The 19,514-nt window shown below is 45.5% G+C and overlaps 1 long non-coding RNA gene across 1 annotated transcript in view; it reads left to right on the top strand.

The window, feature by feature from the left end:
• LOC311421273 overlaps positions 1-19,514 on the top strand; it is a 68,322-nt gene that overhangs the window by 28,471 nt on the left and 20,337 nt on the right. The window contains exon 3 of the long non-coding RNA XR_014684779.1: positions 10,235-10,520. This is a non-coding gene — a long non-coding RNA (uncharacterized lncRNA). The remainder of the gene's footprint in view (positions 1-10,234; positions 10,521-19,514) is intronic.

Below are 19,514 nucleotides of genomic sequence, written 5' to 3'. Positions count from 1 at the left end.
GGTAAGGTTAGGCGTGACTCTCAGGCATGTGTACAAGATCCCAGCTATCAGAAGTGTCAACTTGTATCTAGCTTGAAGTCCCTCAGAGTCAAGCCTTCCACGGTTATGCACACGAATACTTCATGTGAGTACCTAAATATGGGTTCAGATGCCTGTCTTTTAAGCACCCAAGATCAAAAATCAGGCCGCAGGTTTGATCTTCTGTGACTTGTTTCCTCTCTGCTGAGCAAATCATGTCTCTGGCCTCTGTTTTTTGGAGGAGGAGCTGTCCTCTGGCTCTAAAGCTCTGCCACAGCCAGTGGCACAGAGCCCAGGGTCTTGTGGGGTTAAACTTCTTATTGAGGGATGAGAAACATGAACTTCAGGCTACTGTGGGCATTTTGTTCGCTTGTTTTTTCTGGAACTTCAGGCTCCCTCTAACAGCCAGGGTTTAGCACAGCTTCGTGATGTGATAGCCCAAGGGAGCGTAAGAGAGAGCAGTTCTTAGGAGCCTGCAATGTTTTCCTGGTGCCCCCTTGTTCCGGAGAGCCCTTCTGCAGAGCCCCTGGCTACATGCCTTGCTCCCCAGTCCTGGCGCTGTGCCTCCAGGTGCCTGCACTGTAAGTGCATTCACAGCACCAGTGTCACTGCCTAAGTATGAAGTGATGCTCCATTAGACATTCCTGCTGCTCTCACCTTCCCCAGCTCCAGGGGAAAGTCTGATATGATCTCCCCTGTATCTCCTGAGTGTTCCCAACTCTCAGCAGAGGATTTCCTCTGTTTCTGTGTCCTAGCTTCTTGGAGGAAGGATTTTATTCTGACCTGCTTTCTTTTGCGTGCACTTCCCATTCTACTCTACCACACTGCGCCTGCTGGGCTGGTTTTCTTCTTCCCCGTTTATCCTGGACTTACCAACCAGGAGGTTATGAGGATAAAACAAGAAGCAAAGCGTAGGGAGGTTTATATGGATCCAACTTATTATCCAAGACTGGGATAACAATTGTGTCTTTGGGGTGAGACCATAGGAAGAAGCATGAGAGACGTGCACTAATTGCTGTATAACCAACTCAAGCCTGATGCTCTCCTTCCTTCTGCTGTTAATTCATCATTCCCTCGAGCTCCACAGTCATTACAGTAGTGTGGTTTTGGGAGGATGAGGCTATATTTGCTTAAAAAAGGTAAACGTTTCAATAAACCAGTCTGTGCAGCCAGTGTTGAAGTGCAACAAAGAAGGGACAGGCAGACGGTCGTGTTGGGACAGAGGGCTGCTTTTGGTTGGGGAGCCAGCTCTGCTTCATCTGCACGCTGAAGTCCCTGTTGCTCAGGTATCTCCTCTTGCCTAATTAAATTGTCTGTGTGCTTAGGTGGAGAGAGATGCAAAGTGCAGAAACAGTGTACGGTGCTTACATAACCTAAGTGATTTCTGCAGCAATCATTGTAGGAGTTAGCTAATGGCAGGGTACGGGGGCCTCCTGCTGAGTTTCCATTACCTTGTAATTTTCAGCTTGTTCACTGTTGCAAGAAAGCCCCTCTGTCTTGTAATTCCTCCAGCATTCATGTCTCATCTTCTCCAGACTTGAAGTACATAAGATGCTTTCTGCTGGGGGATTTATTGAGATAAGTTATTGAAGTCAAGCAGTGAGGCAAGCATCCAATATTATGCTATTCATCTCTGAATTTATGTTCCCACTTTCTTTTGAAGGTCTAATGTAATCACAAACAATTTGTTTTGTATATGTTTAAAAATTCATAATTTTCTTGTACAATGGAAAAAAACAGCACTTGTAGCTCATTAGTGGTTGGATTCACAAAACATCTGGCTTTTCCTTTTGATGTAATTTCTGTGTGACTAAAATTCTGCCTTCATTTTGAGCGGTTCAAATGAGGAGGTACAATCACTCTGCCAGAAACCCATTAAATGTGCCCATGAGTCAGCCTGTGTAATCTTCCAAGTTTGTTTGGGAGGATTAGAATCCCTTTTCCCTCTGGCATTTTCTGATCAGCTTTCCCAGGGTGTTGGAAAACCCCCTTCTGCTGACCCCCTGGTAAGGGAGGTCCCTGCTCTCCCACTCTTTCTTTTAGCTCCTCCATGAACCCCCCAGAGCTCTGTGTGCTGGGTGCTGCACAAGCACATCAGAGGAGCGTGCCTGGCAGAGAATTTAAGGGTCTGATTTGCAAGTGTGGCAAGCACACCCAGCCCTGCTAGGTAGCTGCTCAGTTCAGGGCAGCTTAGTGCTGCTGGGATAAACCAGGCCCTGCAAAATCTGGATGGTATTGCTTGAGGTGCACGTGGCCAAGCTGGGAATTAACCATGCCTTCTACCTCCCATTCCATAACCAAAAGCCAAACATTTAGTTTTGAGAAGCTGCCATTTGTAGCCTGAATGTTCAGAAAGAATAAAAAGACCCCAGGAGCCACAGCCGATGAAGAGTCAGGCTCTGATCACAGGCAGTGCTGCTGGTGTGAAGCATGGGCAAAGTCTTTAGGGCTTACTCCAAAGCGCACTGGAGTCGAAACGAGTCTCTCCTAAATGTCAGGTCAGGAGCTTACCACGGCTGTGTCAGATGTTAGAACGGTTGCTGCTGTGTGCTGCTAACATGATAGCGATTTTCTTCCAGGGCAACAAATCATACTACCCAGGCTGATGGGGAGGAAATGTGACCAGACAGCAAAATTGCTAAATTTACAGCAATGCTGGTACATCCTGGGTCTGCAAAACCATGCGTTAAGCAGGATGTATTTTCCTATGCACAGGGTTAACAGCATGCTCGAGCCATTCAGTTGTACCTGAGAAGCAAGGTGAGGAAGCAGCCTTAAGCTCAGCAAAGCCCCACGTAAAACTTCAGAGGAGGGCTGTCTGCCCAAGTGACTCAGTAGGAGCTGATAGTCCCTGATAGCCTCCTGCCATGTCAGTCAGCCTGGGCAGGTTCCTGCATTTATTGAGCTTAATCCACTTCCAGCCCTGTGGAAATTTCAGACATTCAATGCAGATCTGCACCTGCCTGGCCTGGTTGTTAAAAGGCTGAAGCTGCAACCGGGCTCTTTCCAGAGCAGTTTCTGTTTCCAAATACAAGTGCAAAATATTGTGGAGGCTCTCCTGTCACTGGGAGATGCTCACACTCCCCCTGAGATTAGCTTCCTGCAACCATATTGCTTTGTTTTGCATTGCAATTCATGTTTCATGGATGTGTAAATGTATTACTGGCAAGGCACAACCACATGCTGACGGTGGGTGGCTCACCTCTGCTTCCAGTTTATGTGCACTTATTGCTTCTTGGCCTCCTGTATGTGTCCTGCTACTCTGGTGGGATGCACTTTACATTCCTGAGAGTAATGTAAAGTTATTTCTCATTTAAAGTTATTTCTCAGTATTCTCATTTCTTATTTTTCTCATTTCTGAGGTGCACCCACTGGTGGCAGCATCCTCCAAATAGGTTTCACTGGTGTGGCCCTGTTTGGTCTCCCCTATGGTGATGCTGTTGGACAGAAGAATGATGTTCCCTGAGGTCTCTGCAGGATAACCTCGCAGCAAGGCTGGCAAAAGCCTCAGAGCTTGGTTGACTTCAGTCCAGCTCTGTGTGTGGTCACAGCTGAGGATGGGTCTCCTTGCTCCCCAGCCAGTTCCCATGTTCAGGAGGCTGTGTTTGGCTGTATTTAGATGGGGTGGAAAGGGTGCCAACTGCAAGGCTTAGAAACAACTTTAGCTGTGAACTTGGACCATAGTCTGGGAGCTGAGCTCCTTTTCTTGTCATCAGATGTGTCTGGAGGAGGCTGCTTTTTCTATTTAGAAGATGTCTACATGCACATCATCCTCCTGTGCTCTGGTAAATCTTTCCTCATTTTTCTTTCCTTGCAGTTATCCAGCAGCTACCCATGCACTCAAACCTGTTCCAGACACTTTAACTCTCTGTGTAACGTAGCATTATCCAGCAATGCATCGAGTCAGTTGAAGCTCTCAGAGGCATTTGTAAAGCCAGAATTTTTTTTCCCCACTAGCAGATCTTGCAGATGTGCACGGTAGCTTCCGATGCCTCATAATGTCACCTTCACAGAAAACACAATTACAAATGGATTCAGTGGAATTTGATTAACCCCTAGTTACTACTTTTGTACAGACAAATGTCAGGAGACTTCATAATCACTTCATGAGTGAATGACTTGTCCAACTTTAACTTTTATAAAAACCCAGAGTCTATTGCACTTACACTAACCTGGTGATTTAAAAACACCTTCTGCTTTAAAAAGGAACAGCCCTTTCTTTTGATTTAATGTGTTGTTTTCCTTATTTCTTTTTGACAAGGGGTGGTATTGTTGACTCTTTTTCTTAGGGAACCTTCTGAAGCAGCATCTCTCTGCCTACTGCTGAAATTTGCACTCTGGGGAATTCCCCAAAGTTTCAGGAGCACAGATTGTTCCATCAAAACAGGACTTCGAGAACAGTAAAAATTGTGTGTACCGAGCTTAATCCCGGTGTAAACTGGCATGCCAGTTCTCCTGAAGGCATCAGAGTTGCTTCAATTATAATGATGTCAAGCTTTCTTTAGTAATTTTTTGGAAGATCAAGAGGATTATTTCAAGAATGCCAACAAACATCTGACCCAACTCAAGAAGTTCATCTAGGTATTTTCAGCTTATGTTATGCATATTTGGAGATTCTCTGAATACACAGCAGTTTTAGTAGCTAAAATAGATCACATTTAAATAAAAAAAAACACAGCTTGGAAAACTTTTGCTTCTGTGTCAAGGGCTTCTAGTACTGGCCAGACCTTACTCCAAGATCATTGCTGGAATCCTGGTCTGTGACTTGGTACAGAGCAGCTTGTATGCGTCCCTAAGTCTTCTGGTTTGAATGTAGGCAGTTTGTCCCGCTGCCTCTTTATACGTGTTGTGCTGGAGTCGTAGATAGCCTGTGCTGCAAAAACTTGCAGAATTTAGAACCTGTGCCCATTAGTCCCCTAGATCTGAGTCCTAATCATAACTCAGAACTCCTCTGCTTTCTCTTTCAGAAACACTATGTGTTTCCCTGAAGTGGCTGTTGCAGGTACAGGCACACAGCGAACCACAAAGCCACAGGCAACAAGGTCTCATGTACATCTCCTCCTGGAAGCGGGTGTGGAGAGGGATTTCCATGCAGCAGATGGCAGGACATTGCTTCATGTGTCATTAGGGAGCATATGATAGTGAGCTGTGGAAAATAAGAGCCTTAAAAGGGAGGAAAATTAGAAATAAGAAAATAAAACCTGCTGGTGAACTACACTCTCCTAGCGTAGTAGGCCTCAGGTATCATTGTTAAATATTGATGCCTTCATCATTTTGCTCCAACATGTTGTGAACACTCACACACCCTCTCGCAGGCAGGCTACCAGGCTGTGCAGAGCTGGTAGGCTGAAGCCTTCAGAAGTCCCGTGCAGTCCGCGTTACATCTGCGAGATGTTGACAGCATATGGTCGGTGCGAAGGCAGACGGGATGAGCTCCGCGGTCTCTTCTGGCCCTAAGGCCTATCAATCCCTGTCCACTCGCTGCGTGGCAGCCGGTCTGTGCCTTGGCACGGCTCTGGGCGCAGGAGCAGGAGGCCAGGGCTGGCTTTGCAGCCGGCTGAGCAGCTCGGCACCACTCCTTTTCCTGAGCAGTACGTGTGGCGGTGAGCTTGCTCTGGTGGGGACACCGTGCAGTGTAGTGCTCTGACTGGGTGACGCTGGGAGTTTGGACCTGCATCTCCTTGCTGTAGGGCCGGAGCCTTTCCGTAGCATCGTGTTTTGCAGTGCTGCATTTCCATGTGTACAGCCCACGGGCTACTTGGAAAATAAAGCCTTCGTCTCTGACAGAAGCAAACCACCTTGTCTCCCCACCTCTGCTTCTGTCTGAAGGTTACCTGAGGACTTAGTTTAAAGGATCAGTATTTGTAAAGGGAGTCAAATCGCCTGAGGTGTTACTGAAACTATGCCAAATGCTTGACATAGGGATTTACATTGGTTTATTTATCTGCTTCTTCCTTGCACCTTTCTGTAAACACGTCCGTAACTGCTATCAGGTACACTGTGGTGTGAAGCACTTCCCTGGTAAAACATGACAGCTCTTCCCCAGTGCTTTCAGGGCTTCAGATGGAAGAAGATGGAGAATTAAAAAGTGATCTCATTATCCTCTATTGTGCATTAACAAAACCCTGGCACTAACACAGCGAATACAGATGGATGTGAAAATAATTGCTTGGTGCAAGTCGGATTTGGATTTTTTCTCTCACTTTATTATCTGGATGCTGAGGGGAATATTAGTGAATTATGGCATGGGAAAGTAGGTCAACATCAAACCTGGAATGGCGGGGGAATGTGGTTGAATAGTACAAGACTGACCTGCTTGTAGATCGGCAGTTGAAAGGCATTCTGAATTGCCACCAGAATGATCCAACGTCACCGACTCTGCTTGCGCTTTTGAAGAGCTTGGCAGTGAAGCAGTTGTGTAGACATATGTCCTTAAAAAAAAAAAAGGAGGAAGGAACCCAGTATTGATTTAGACAGAAAAGTCAAATGTTTCTGCTGCAACTGTGGCAATAAATTCAAAAATAATTCAAGAGCTTCTGGCTCTCAATATGACAGGCCAAGGGGATATGCCTCCTGGAGTAGAACCTCCCCCAGGGGTGGCAGAGAGCAGTGGGAGAGGATTAATGACTGCACTGCTGAACCATGCACAATGCACAACATTAGGAGGGCTTTGCTATAATGAAACCTTCAGCCTTCAGCTGCCTTGCAGACTCTCTGAATAGCAGCTGCCAGCACTGTGGAGGAGCTCGGCACAATAGAAAAAGGGTCAGACCGAAAAAGTGGAGCTGGAGTTAAAAACTAGTAAAGAGATAAGGAGAAAATAAGTGTGAAAGAGAAAGATGTGTTGTTTTTTTTTCTTTCTCTTTCTCTTTCCCTATTTTTTTTTTTTTTTTTTTTTTGTCCGTTCCCCTGTGGGAGCAGCTGATTGCAGCATTCCTTGATGAGCCATCATCCTGGGAGATGAAGTTTGCATGCAGGGATCCCCGTGATTTCTCCCAGTGACTGGCCAGACAGTTTTACAACCTGCTTTTAATGGCTAGAGTGAAGTGCCATAGCTAATCCATCTTACTCGTTGTCTTATCTTTATTCCTGGGCCTGCAGTGATGAAGTGGAGCCTCATCATGTGAGGTGCCATCCCACCACAGACTAAACACACTCTTCCTGCTCCAAGATTCTTACAATGTCAGCATCAGAGGAGGCAAAGCTTAAGTAAAGCAAAGCAAGGCTCAAGGAAGAAACGAGGTGAAGAGCTGTTATCCCACTTGTCCTCCTTAGTGTTAATAGCAAAGAGAAAGCTGCTCCTAAAACACATCAGACTCCTCACTTTCTTTAAACTGCACTTTTCTACAGTTAGAATGGATTTTAAAAAAAGTGTCATCTCACAGGTGATGTAACTGAATGTTGACTCGGTTGACTGCAATTTGGAGCAGCCTTGGTGTGATTTAGCTCTGGGGAGCAGATAAGTACATAAAGGAAATTTTGGACCAGGCCATTATGAACCCCTTCAGCCTCGTCAGGAAACTGGGAGTTTTCCCATTGCAAACCTGATGAATGATGTGGTGCTCAGATGGTGCCATAGTCTTTGAGATCCAAAGTCTGTTCTGCTACAGGTGCATTGATGTGTAAAACCACAGGGAGATTAGGATTTTTGAACAAAAGAAAAAAAAAAAAAAAGAATAAAGAATAATTGTTAGGAGATGTGGATGCTGCATTTGCTTATTACATATTGTTGGACATATTTAACAATCCTCACAACTATCTCAGGCCATTATGGCAAGGGTGTTGCATGACTTATGAAAGCCTAAGAAATAGATAAAAAAAACGCACACACTGTTCTCAAAACAGAGAGGTGAAGCCTGGGGAACCTTTGGTTTCATGGCTTGATGCAATCAGAGAGAAGACAAATTTTCTTGCCCTTAAATGCAATGGCTTTCACTGGTCTGGTATTTAAGGGAATAACCTTTAACACAAGGCTGCTGCATTGCCCTGATAATCTATCTGCATAATCTCCTGAGGGTTTTTTAGGTTCAGCATGTTTTGCTTTGTAGGAGTCGCAGTTCTATCTCTTAAATACCACCTGTGTGCTCATCCCCTTGGGTAAGCGCTGTGGTACTGCCCCAGAGGCAGACCCCCTCTGTGACCCCCTCTTACCTCCTTCTTCACCTTAATTCCTTGTCTTGTGGAATGGGAACGCCACCATACTTCTAGAAAGTGTTTGTCATGTCTTGTGGCCTTGGTGACAGCGTGTTGTGAAGCCAGCTGAAGTGCAGGTTATCAGTGTGTTGTTGGCATGTTACCTCAATGCGTGCATTTTTTGTCTTCCTCTGGCTAATTGATGCTGGAAGAAGCACTAATCTGAAATAAAGCGATACAAATTTTGTTTGGCTTCTTGGACAGCACCAGTGTTGCTTTAGCTTTTGCCTTACACAACAGAGATCAGAACAGGGCTTGTTCTGCATTTCAAAGAGGAGCAGGATCATGTGGAGCATGGATTGCATCGGTTTAGTTTGGTTTGGATAGGATGGGATTGGTTTTCCTCCCAGCTGTGCCTAACAAAGGCAGCTTTATACAGTTACATTGCATGGCAAGTTGGAATTCGATTTTGCGGACTTGACAAAGATTTCATTCAGCACAGGGCTTTGCATAAAATGGCTAATGGTTTGTGCTGTAGCGATACAAAAGTCAATAACAACATCAGGGGAAATAGGACAGTTCAGTGTAAAACGAGAATGCCAACCAGGATGCTGGCAGTGTGGAGACGAGGCTGAGAAAATGCCAGCATAGGCAAACAAAAGACTCCCTCGCCACTGGCATGGAGCACAACCCCACACAGCACAGCAGAAAGCAGCTACCTGCAAAGCAAGTGGTGGCTACATGCCACCCCGAGGAGAGGGCACAGCACGTGGGGACACGGGGAAGCATTTAGAAAAGAAAAGAAAGATGTTTTATTTGAATACTAAGGCAGAAAGCTTCAGCTTATTTATCTGCTTTTGAATTTTAATGATCAGTTCGAGTGATAATTACAGAATTTCTATATTTATATAAAACCAGCACATAAAATAGCACAATTTGATATTTATGAAGTGCCAGTTTTCCATAAATACAGAGATTTGTTAATGAGCGCTGGGAACTATTCATTAAAATTCAGAAGTAGATAAATAATGAATAGGAATTGCTGTTTATTCATTAAAATTCTCAAAAAAAAAAAAAAAAAGGAAAAAATATCTCCTCACTTATTGTTGATGAATCCAGCCTGTTTTATAAGCGTTTTGTTTTAATTAATGCCATTTGACACTATTAGTGCCAAAATAGCAGAGAGTCATTCGCACATTGCAGGCTCTAAGTAGGGCTGCATTAAAGCTGTCCAAGGCCCTAGAATTTAACAAATCTGGGCCCAATTTGCGTGTCCATGACTGCTGTGGGTGCATCCCCACTGAGGTTGGAGTGGTCACATAGTCACGTAATGCCTGTGTGTGCGGTGTGGGGTCCTGTGCAGACCTGGTGCCTCCTCATGGGGCTTCTGCCCTGCCTCTGAAGGAGGTTTTACCCTTCTCCAAGTGAACGCTTTGCTGATGAAAGTTCACCAGAACAGTCAATTTCAGAGTGTAAGTTAGAGGTTTTGTGTCAAGCTATCTGCAAACTCATCCAAAGACAAATATTTGCTATATTTGGGTCTTTGGTTTTCAAGCCTCACCCCTGTACTCTCTAACTGACAGCTGGGCTTCTCAGGAGAGTGACCTTGCCCCAGGTCCTGAGCATGGCATTGCTCTTTGGGCCCCTCGCCCTGCTTTGGGAGGGATCTGTCCTTGGAGCTGTGCAAGGGCACTGCAGCAGGGTCAGGGGGTGCGGTGCTGTCTGCCTCAAGCCCTGGGTACTTTGGGTCATCCCGGGGCACACCCGAGGGAGTGCTGTTGGTAAGCAAATGGAGAGATGTGTGAGAAAAGGGGCAGATGTTTGAAACATCCCTCCACACCATACACAGGCATCTCTGGAGGAGGCAAGGGTAGTTTGGTTCAGTTTGGACCATCAGCTTAACATTCAGACCAGTGAAAAATCTGGAACAGCATCATGTTGTGAGCTAGACCCAGGCTTTCAGGAAGGAAACTTTCAGACAAAGCCCTCTGGGTTAAAGTATTGCCCTTTTCTTCCTCCCTACCTGCGGCCACCTTTTGTGCTGCCTTTCATTGCCTTGTTCCATATATACATTTGCTTCTAGGCTCTTTGAAGTGTCCTCCATGCCACAGGAACTGCTGCTCCGAATGCTGATGAGCATCTGCAAAAGCCTGGCAACGTTTTGTTGGTTCTGGGCCCTCCAGGAGAGCTCACCCGCTTCACCGCATCCAGCAAGGAGCCTGGGGTCAGAGCCGAGGGGTTTTTCCCCATTGCCTTTGGGGGCACTGGGTCAGGCCCCACGAGGAGCTGGCAATCTCGTTTCTGGCTCTGGCTGTGGAGCACAAGAGGAAAAGTAACGCTGTCAGTTGTGCAACTGTCAAGAACACAAGGTAAAGGGTTGTCAGGAAGGACATGGAATTGGAAATGAGGATTGAGGGGCCCCTTTAAAAGAGCTCTTGTCTTTTTTTTTTTGAAACGAAGACAGACAAAATGGATCTTAGTATATTAAAAAAGGTCTTAACGGCATTTGGCTTGTAAAAGGTTCCCTTTCCACCTTTCATTCCTTCTGTCTCCCCTTGACCTCTCGCCTTTCCCTGAAAGTTGGATATAAAACAATAAAACGTGGGGTTTTATGTAGAATACCAAATCGGCTCCTGTGGGGAACAGAATTAATTCTACTCAGGAGCAGAAAACGAAACCCAGAAGCATCAAAGCGTAGACATAAATTCAATATCCCACTGAGCCCATCACTTAGGATACTTCACCCTTTCCTGCATGTCTATCTTTCAATCAAATGTAGATGTAGGGAAGGGGTTTATTTTAGTTTAGCCTGGTGTTACAAAAGCGGAAGGGAAAGAGCAGCAGCAGTTGCTGTCTGTTTGCAGTGTGAGGTTTATAATTTCACAAATGCCAAATGCATTAATCCAACCTGTCATGTTGCAGCTCTGTTTGTAGATCAAATGGGATTAAAAGATTTAGTTGAAGCTTTCTTGATACATTTAAATAATATGACTAGAAATCTAATATTCAGAGAAATGAATATTTTAGAAGTACAATTTGAAACACCTGATACATTAACACCCACCTTATTAAAAAGAAGCAGAAGGGAGGTTGACCCAATCCTGCAAAACACATCAATAATGCACACCATTTTTAGCATCAGGAAACTGGCCTGGCTTCTGCTCTAACATCACTGGGTTCATCCACCTCTGGAAATTCAAGCAGGATCCTTTAGTGCAATTACTCCTGTGCAGGGCTCAGCATTAAGCATGTGCTTACACGCTTTGCTGGATGGGACCTTTAAAAATCGCTACAATCCTAAGCTTGTTTTTTCCCTTTATTTTTTCTCATCGTACTCATCTTTTGTTTATTCTGTATGAGGGAGAACTGGCCTAATCTTTTGTCTTTTTTTTACTCAGTGACATCTGATTAAAAAGAAAATGAAATGCGTCTTTTAAGTGGTGTTAAGTGCCTCTGTTCCTCCCAGAGGCAGGAAGTCTGGCGCACGAGTCATGTTAGCAGGAGCAGTAGGGGCTGTGTGAATGGATGAAGTGTTGGTGTAAAACACCGATTCAGGACTAGTTCTGCACCCAGGACATCTGGTTGCGGTGTCAGTAGACGTATGCAGAGCTGCTCAGACTTTTGTCTTGTGCTCATAAGCAGGCATCGGTGGCTGGAATTCAGCTCAGACCATGCAGTTCCTGGACTGTAGGCAGCCCACAATGGTTCATGGCAATGGATTGCAACATCGTGCCAGCTTGAAAAAAAAAAATAATTGAGGATTTAGGGCATGTTTTGAAGGAAATAAGGTTTATGATCTGGAGAGAAATAAGGACACATCACATGGCCCTACCTGTAGTAGATGTACTTACTGGCTTTCAGTAGCAGTTTTTGGTTAGGCAGCTGCATCTCAGTGGACCTGATCTGCCTGAATTTCTATAAAGGATGTAATAAAACACTGCAAGATACTACACACTCATGCAGGTATGCTAAGCAAATAGAGGGAGAAGGCAGATCACAAATCTTTCAAGGGCTGATACTGGGGTTTATGATTTTACTATTGACGTGTCCAACAACTAGATGTGAACCAACTGGCAATACAGCCTCAGAGTGGGCATCAGCAATCCCAGGGTACCAGCAGCAGCATAACAACATCCTGGATACAGGGACATACCATCATATGAGAGAACTGGGTGAGCTTGGGGATGGGAGTAAAAAATCCAAGTAAAATTTAATGACACAAAGGGCCTGGTCATGCTAACAGTATGAGGTTATTTTTAGAAATATACATTTTTCTGTTAGGGACAACAGAGTGAGAGAAACAGCTGAGTGCATTAGGCCAAAACTAGGCTAAGAAACTACAAAGTGTGGTGGGAGACATGACCCAGAGCCATCTGAGGTGGTTTTCAGCACGAGGGAAGCACTGGCCTTGCTGCACAAAGCCAAGGTGGGACTCTGAGGGAAATGATGCAGTGTTAGAGCTCCCTGTGCTGCAGAGGGATGAACCCGCCCTGGAAGAGCTGGAGATGGGCTGTGAAGGGTGATCAAGAAGATGAAGAGCTTCACTCAGACAGAGAGCTTTGGTAGCATGGCTGAGCAGAGATACGGTTGCTCTTTCTAATCCCACAGGGAGGAAGGGAGTTTATGCTGCGATGGAGAAGAGCTATTGAAGAGAACAAATAGGCACAGACCGGCCATCAATAACCTGGAAACCTCGAGCTGTCACGGGAAGGAAGTTCTGGAGCAGCCTCTGTACAGCAGGAGGAGGGGGGCGAACTCACCCAGTTTTATTACACCTCCTCTTTGGGGTTTGTTTGACAGGGCTGCTTCCTGCAGTCACAGGAGACCAGAGCCCCTCAGCACAGCTAGGGATGCTGACAGCAGGGGTGCTAATGGTAATTAACCAAGCCCGGGCGACTCGGACTCTGGCCAGCTGAAGGTCAGTTATGTTGCCAGGGGCATGGGTTTGCTAGAAGAGGCTGGAGGGTAAGAAGAAACAGTCTGGAGGGGAGTCTGGGGGAGGTTTCTGCAGTGCCAGGCACCGAGCTGGGAGGGGTAAAAAGCAGAGATTTGGGTAGTGTGGCTGGATGTCGTGGGAGCTGAGAACTGCCGCACCTTTGTGTTCATGGCTGCGTGTTAATTGGCGGTGTTCCAGGAGCTTATAAAAGCATCAACATGGTTCTTACCAGGAACCGGGTGCAGCTTATGCCAACTTAACATAAATACTGATGTCTTTGGGAGAATCTTCATTTCTTGGCTGTTCACACTGCCAGTCTCTCCATTTGAGACAGGCCAGTGGAGAACGGAAGAGGGTTAAAATGCTTGCTAGCTACTTTTGTTTGAAGAAAACGTAGGAAGCTTTGGACAGAAAATCATTGCCATTTTAACATCTCCTTTTTCAAAATGCAGTGTAGTAGTTAATAGAAACATTGCATGTATATTTACCAAATCAGCAGCTAGTTTAGCAGGGACCCTGATTCTGGGTCATTCTGAAATTTGTGTGATGTTTTTGTCCTCTGTCTCAACCTGCCTTCCAAAGCACAAGCATTCATTTAACATCTCATTGCACTGTCTCGTACCTTATAAGCTTCCTGTCTTTTAAACTATGTTATACATATGCAAAGGAAATTTCCTTCTGCCTTCTGTTCTTAACAAAACCAAGAAAATAAATCACAAGCAAACTTACAGCCACCATCTCTTGCATGGCACAGAACAGTTCCGTGCTGTCTCTCCTGCTTTTTCCCCACCTATCTGAAATTCTCTTACCTCCTGACACAGTGAGAACTGCATGCTGTGGAAAATCACAGTGTCTCTGTTAGATATTTCTGACAAGCCCTGGTATTATCCAGGGAACAATCCGTTACTTATATATCGAGAAGTGAGAGCATGTGCCTTTAACTCGAGTTATCTCACCGTGATTTCAAGTATAAACACTTCTCAGAAGTGGGAGAATAAAACTGAAGGCTTTAGGATACTGTCATGTCCAGTTACAGTCAAGCTTCACATTGCAGCCTGCTTTTGAAAGCAAGAAATGGTGTTTTTTTTTGCTCCATACATTTTTGGCTTAGCTAAGCAGATGTTTTGTTGTTGTTGAAATGTTTCAAAGCAATGGTTTCTTTGCAAAATATATTTCAGGGGCGAAATATCCTTCCAGGTCTTATAAGAAAACTCAAGATCTTAAGCCAAATCCAGCCAAAAGAGTGTCTGGTACCTGGGGCCAGTTGTGGTGAAGCAGCTAGGACTAAAACTGGAAATGCCCAGGGGGAGTTCTGGAGACACTTGGGTGGCCGCTTCTCTGGTGAACTTGGAGCCTGTTTTCTCAAGAGCCATTGATGGGGGACGGAGGGAGATTTCCAGAATTTAACTGTAGGCACTGAGATTAACAAGGCTGAGGTGACGGGTGCTGAGGAACCCCCTGCCCTGGCCAGACCTGCAGCTGGGGTCCCCCCCTCTGCCAGTGCCGCCCGGAGCAGGGCTGTTCGCTCCCAACGGCGGCGTGGCCTCACTCATAGCCAGCACCTTCACCACTGGGCTGCTGAGAGCCCCGTGGGCCTCATAAAGCCCCTGGGTCGTGTTCAGAAGGCCAGTCACCCCGAACTCCTCGTACCCTAAATGGAGATGGCAAACTGGAGCACTCTCAGCTCTGAACAGAGCCGTCCTAAGGCAAATGGGCATAGAAGCCCAGCACTTGGGTTGGATTTCAGAAGCAAAGAGGACAGATTCTCAGCCTAAGCACCTTTGCTCTTTTGAAATTCCACCTAGCATCCAAATGCCTTTACGTCTCTGATCACTATTTGAGAAGAAAATGAGTGCTGTGGGCCAGCAAGCCCTGGACCTGCCTATTTGTACGCATAAAGCCTTCTGGGTTTGATGCACTGCTCACATGCAGAAGGTTCCTGTTGCACATATGTACTCACAGGAGTAAGACCCAAAGCAAATTGAGTTATGCATGACATCAAGACACACTTGCAAAAACAATTTTAATCAATTACAACTACAATCGCATGCTGTACAAGCCGCAACTGGATTGTCTTATGTACCAGCCGATCATATTGGGCATGTAAGATTAAATTAAAGTTTTCTAATGGCGTTTAGGAACATACAAAATGCTACAGTCTAAAGTGTAGCAAATTAATTCTTCAGGCATAGCCTAATTGGATGGAAATTGATTTATCATGTTTGGACCAAATGAGCCAGTAAGGCATGACTGGTAACCGTGAGGTAAGGAGAGCACCATGCGTGTGTCAGTGCCAGTTAGAGAAGAGACTATGTCCAGAAGAAATGAAGGGTGTTATGTTGGAAAGTCTCTCTGAAGGGGGAAGAAGTGGCACATTCACGGTCTCTTGTTCATCTGTACAAAGTGACTGAAAAGCCTTTGATTACTTCTGAAACTCCAGGATACAGTTAGGTCAGTAAGGGAAGGAGAACATTATTTTCGTAGCCTCTGTAAATATTATTCTGCAGAAGGAGGATTTCAGCCATTGAATGCACTGAAGAAATGGGTATAAAATTTCTCCTTTGTTTGAGTCATGCAGAATTAGTGGGTGGCCAAGCAATAGGGCCAGGCCCAAAGGCATCCACGTAAAAGGTCTCGTCCTCTGTAGCAGGCAGCCTGTTTTAGAGTTGGTGTTGTACCTGTTTAAACTCCCTGTAGACCTGGTTAAACTCCATAGCACTATCCAATAGTGATGGCACAGCAAGCTTTTATTGCTTGTGGGATATCTGGGCAGGGCGACAGTGGGGGAATATGATGCTTCCACCATATCATATGCTGTTCTGTGCCTGTCATGCCTCATCCCGTGCATTAGTAAATGCTTTGTGTTGCACAAAACTTTGTGACTTATCCTTTTGTGGAGGCCAGTGATGAGGTAGTCTGCTGGGAGAAAAAGCATGTTGTAACCAAAGCCTGGACCCCAGCTGTGGGAGGGTGGGACCGCGGGCTTCGTGATGGCTCAGAGGCAGGATGGAAGTGCTTGAAAATAACCTCTGTGAATTCAGGACAGAGCCTTTTTTATTAATTGCTTGTATTTTCTAAAGCAAGTGGTATAACAGCAATATTTTTAGAGATGAATGGGTCTGGTAATGGCCCCCTCTCCAAAGGGTCAGTGTCACCTGCTCAGTACATCTTCACTTCTCCATTTATGAGAGACTGAATGTTTTCCATTTACCCCAGTCTTATATCAGAAAAGAGGATTTTTGAACCAAACTTAACTGTTTCAGATTGCCTACTATACATGTTCAAGAGATGGCTAGTATTATTAATAATACAAGTAAAATTAAATTTGCTTTATCACTGTGAGAGGAAGAAGAATAAAGTATATTAAATCTCCCCATGAAAAATGCTGACTTACTGAAAATAACAGGTCTCCATTAAGAAGAAGCTAATTTGCCATAAAGAATTGCTTTACTTATGTAAAGGGACCAATTGCTCTAATTGTGGGCAGCACACAAAATGTTTCCCAGAGAAGAGAAGAACTGTGCATTCTTGGATTTTAATCGCACAGGATCTTGGAGTTCTGCTTTCCCCAAAGTGAAATGCAAGCTTTAATCATCTGGAAAATTAGAGGATGGCATTTGGGGTGTAAACAAAAAACCTGAGGAGAGATGCTGCTTGCTTCCCAGTGAGAGTCCAGCTTTCACAGTAGCTAAAAGGGATGTTTCTCTTGTGACTTACAGGGCGAACCTGCTTAAAAACTCGCTACTGCTCGGTATCCCTAGAGGAATTTTGAGGGCGAACAATTTTGAGCAAAGAAAATCCTCAGTCTGTAAAGGATGAATCCATCTGCCTTTGAGCAGAGCCTCGCAGTTACTCACAGCTGGGCAGCACGTCCCGAAGCCTGTGCAGTAGGGAATGCTACAATGGCTTTCTGTTTGCTCCTCTTCTTCCAAAGAGGACACGACACATCCAAGGCAAGGAATCTCGTTTCCTGGGCAGGTTCTTCTCAACACAGATCTTGAACACCTTCCCCCAAAGTCTGCTCTGATCTCGTAGCTCACACTAGGTTCATATACCCTGTGAACCTCTCAAGCAAGGATTGTGTAAGAGAGCAGAGGAGTGGGGTGGATTGGTTTTACTTCCATTTCATGTTGGCTTTTCTCCTGTCTGAGGCTTTCCAGAGGAATTTTAGGCAAAGCAAGTCTTCTCTTCTAGCTTCATGGAGCACCAAAACTCTGGGTTTTATGAGGGCAAAACAGGATGCAGAGAGATCTGGTATGTCTAATGTAAAAAAACTCTACAGAGCTGCATGCTGATATACTTTAAGTCTGTTTATTAAGTGCATCAACATCCCAACCCGCGTACTGCTGCACACAGAGGAAAGGTGGGATATCCCCCTTCTCACTTTATCACCTCTGCAGGGGTGACATTTTTCCATTGACTCCAGAGAGAACCTGAAGATAGAGATAAAAGAGGGTGGGCCTCGGGCCCCTGGCTCTGCTGGCAGAGGCAGTAGCATTCTCTGACAAAATTACATTAACTCTACGTACATCTTCACACCCAATTAAAAAAAAAAAAAAGTTCAATATTCTGTGCGCCATTCTCCTTTGCTCATGGGCTAACAGTGTTTAGCCACTGTATAGATTTGAACAAGTGAACATTTATGAGGTATGCATTTAAAAATTTCAGTCAGTGCTCTCAAACACCCAGTATCAATTGGTAGCATTGATTTATATGTTGCTGTGTGTGGCTAGAGGCCAAAACAGATCTCAGCCATGCCGTGGCTTGGAAATAGGACATGTTCTGCCCGGCCCCAGCCGTGGCTGCTGGGGAGGCAGCAGCAGTGCAGCTCTGCAAGCTGAGGACACAGCATGGGTATGACTGCGTGGCTTCATTTCATTGAAGCCACCAGATCTGCTCTGGTTTTTATCAGTTGCGGATCAGCCTCAGAGCCTTACAGCGTTCATCTGAGTGACTTTAAGCACATTCCCTCCTCCGGTGGATGCAGGCCAGAATGGAAATTGAAAAATGGGAGGAAAAGGCCAGAGACAGACACACTCCTGAGCAATCCAGTGCCATAAAAGTAAATCCCTGTGGAGGCTTCTGGGATTATTTAAAGGAGGTGGTAAATGACTCAGAATAAAAATATAACATAGTCCAGAATCACCAGCTGTGTTTTCCTTCGAATGGTTTAACAGTGATTGTGTGCTATGTCTAACAATGAAAACAGAGTAAAACTCTTCTGCTGGAGTTCACAGGCTGCCAGATTTCTGGGCAATGAGACACTCTTGAAAGAGAAACTACGCTTCAGACAGGGGAGAGACCTCCTGCTGGATTGCTTCTAAGCAGCCTAATTGGGGCTCAGTAAGCCCCGGTCTCATGGATTAACATCCATTGGAAGGAGATTCACAGTAGTGATAGTTTTATAAATGGTTAGTAGTAGCTATTTCAGAGGTGATAAATATATGTTACATCAAATGGTTATAGGCAATATCAGTAGTTAATATTGTAAGGTGTTCACAAGCAACCTGTACATCTGCTGGTCTCATAATAATCTGTACAAATTGATTAACTGTTTATCCAAACATTCTTTAAACAACCCTTCAGAAGCTTTTTATAAATACACCCCTGATACAAAACATTCTCACTCAGCTGTTTCCCTGACCTTGGGCACAGTGCAAGAAGAACCAAGCGCATTAATTCCTCAGAAGTCCAGCTAATGATAACCGTAAGATTGAATCAGTGTGTGGATCAGTGCGTGATTCAGTGAGGTTTCCCTGGGACCAGTAGCTGGCTGTATGTGCAATTGCTCCTGGCCCACACGCATCGCTGCACACCAGCGCAGGGCTGCTCTGGTGCAGAAAATAGGGCAGGATGCTCCCGGTAGCACAGTGCTTCTCCCAGGGGCTTCGCGGCGCTCGCATTGCGCTGCAGGGGGATGTCTGTCTGCCGGCACTCTGGGCTTGTTTCTGAAGCACCAGGACTGGGAATCAAGACATCTGAGAACACAAGAGTGTGGTGTGATGCACTGACCTCTGCCAGTTCTCCTTCTGCTGAACAATTGGCTCAGCCTCCCTCTCGTTCCCCTGCCCCTAATTCTGGGGTGTCCCCAGTTCTCTCTGACCATCAGTCCCTTTTCTCAGCTTTGTCAACACCCCCTGAGCAGGGTTTAGCTGTATTTATCTCCATTTCATACACTTCCCCCAACCCAACGCTGCCTTTGCTGCAGCCCTTGGTGAGACTCACTGTGTCCAAACCAGTGCCATGGAGCCAGTGCTGGTGGTGACGACTGAGTCCGTACTGGGCCCAGCCCTGTTCAACATAGTCATCAGTGACCTGGATGATGGAACAGAGCACGCCCTCAGCAGCTCTGCTGATGACGCAAAGCTGGGAGGAGTGGCTGGTGCCCCAGGGGGCTGTGCTGCCATTCAGAGGGACCTGGACAGGC

The sequence above is a fragment of the Aythya ferina genome, assembly GCF_964211825.1.
Source record: "Aythya ferina genome assembly, chromosome: 19".
NCBI classification, from domain to species: domain Eukaryota; kingdom Metazoa; phylum Chordata; class Aves; order Anseriformes; family Anatidae; genus Aythya; species Aythya ferina.
This window is presented reverse-complemented; position numbering and strand designations above follow the sequence as displayed.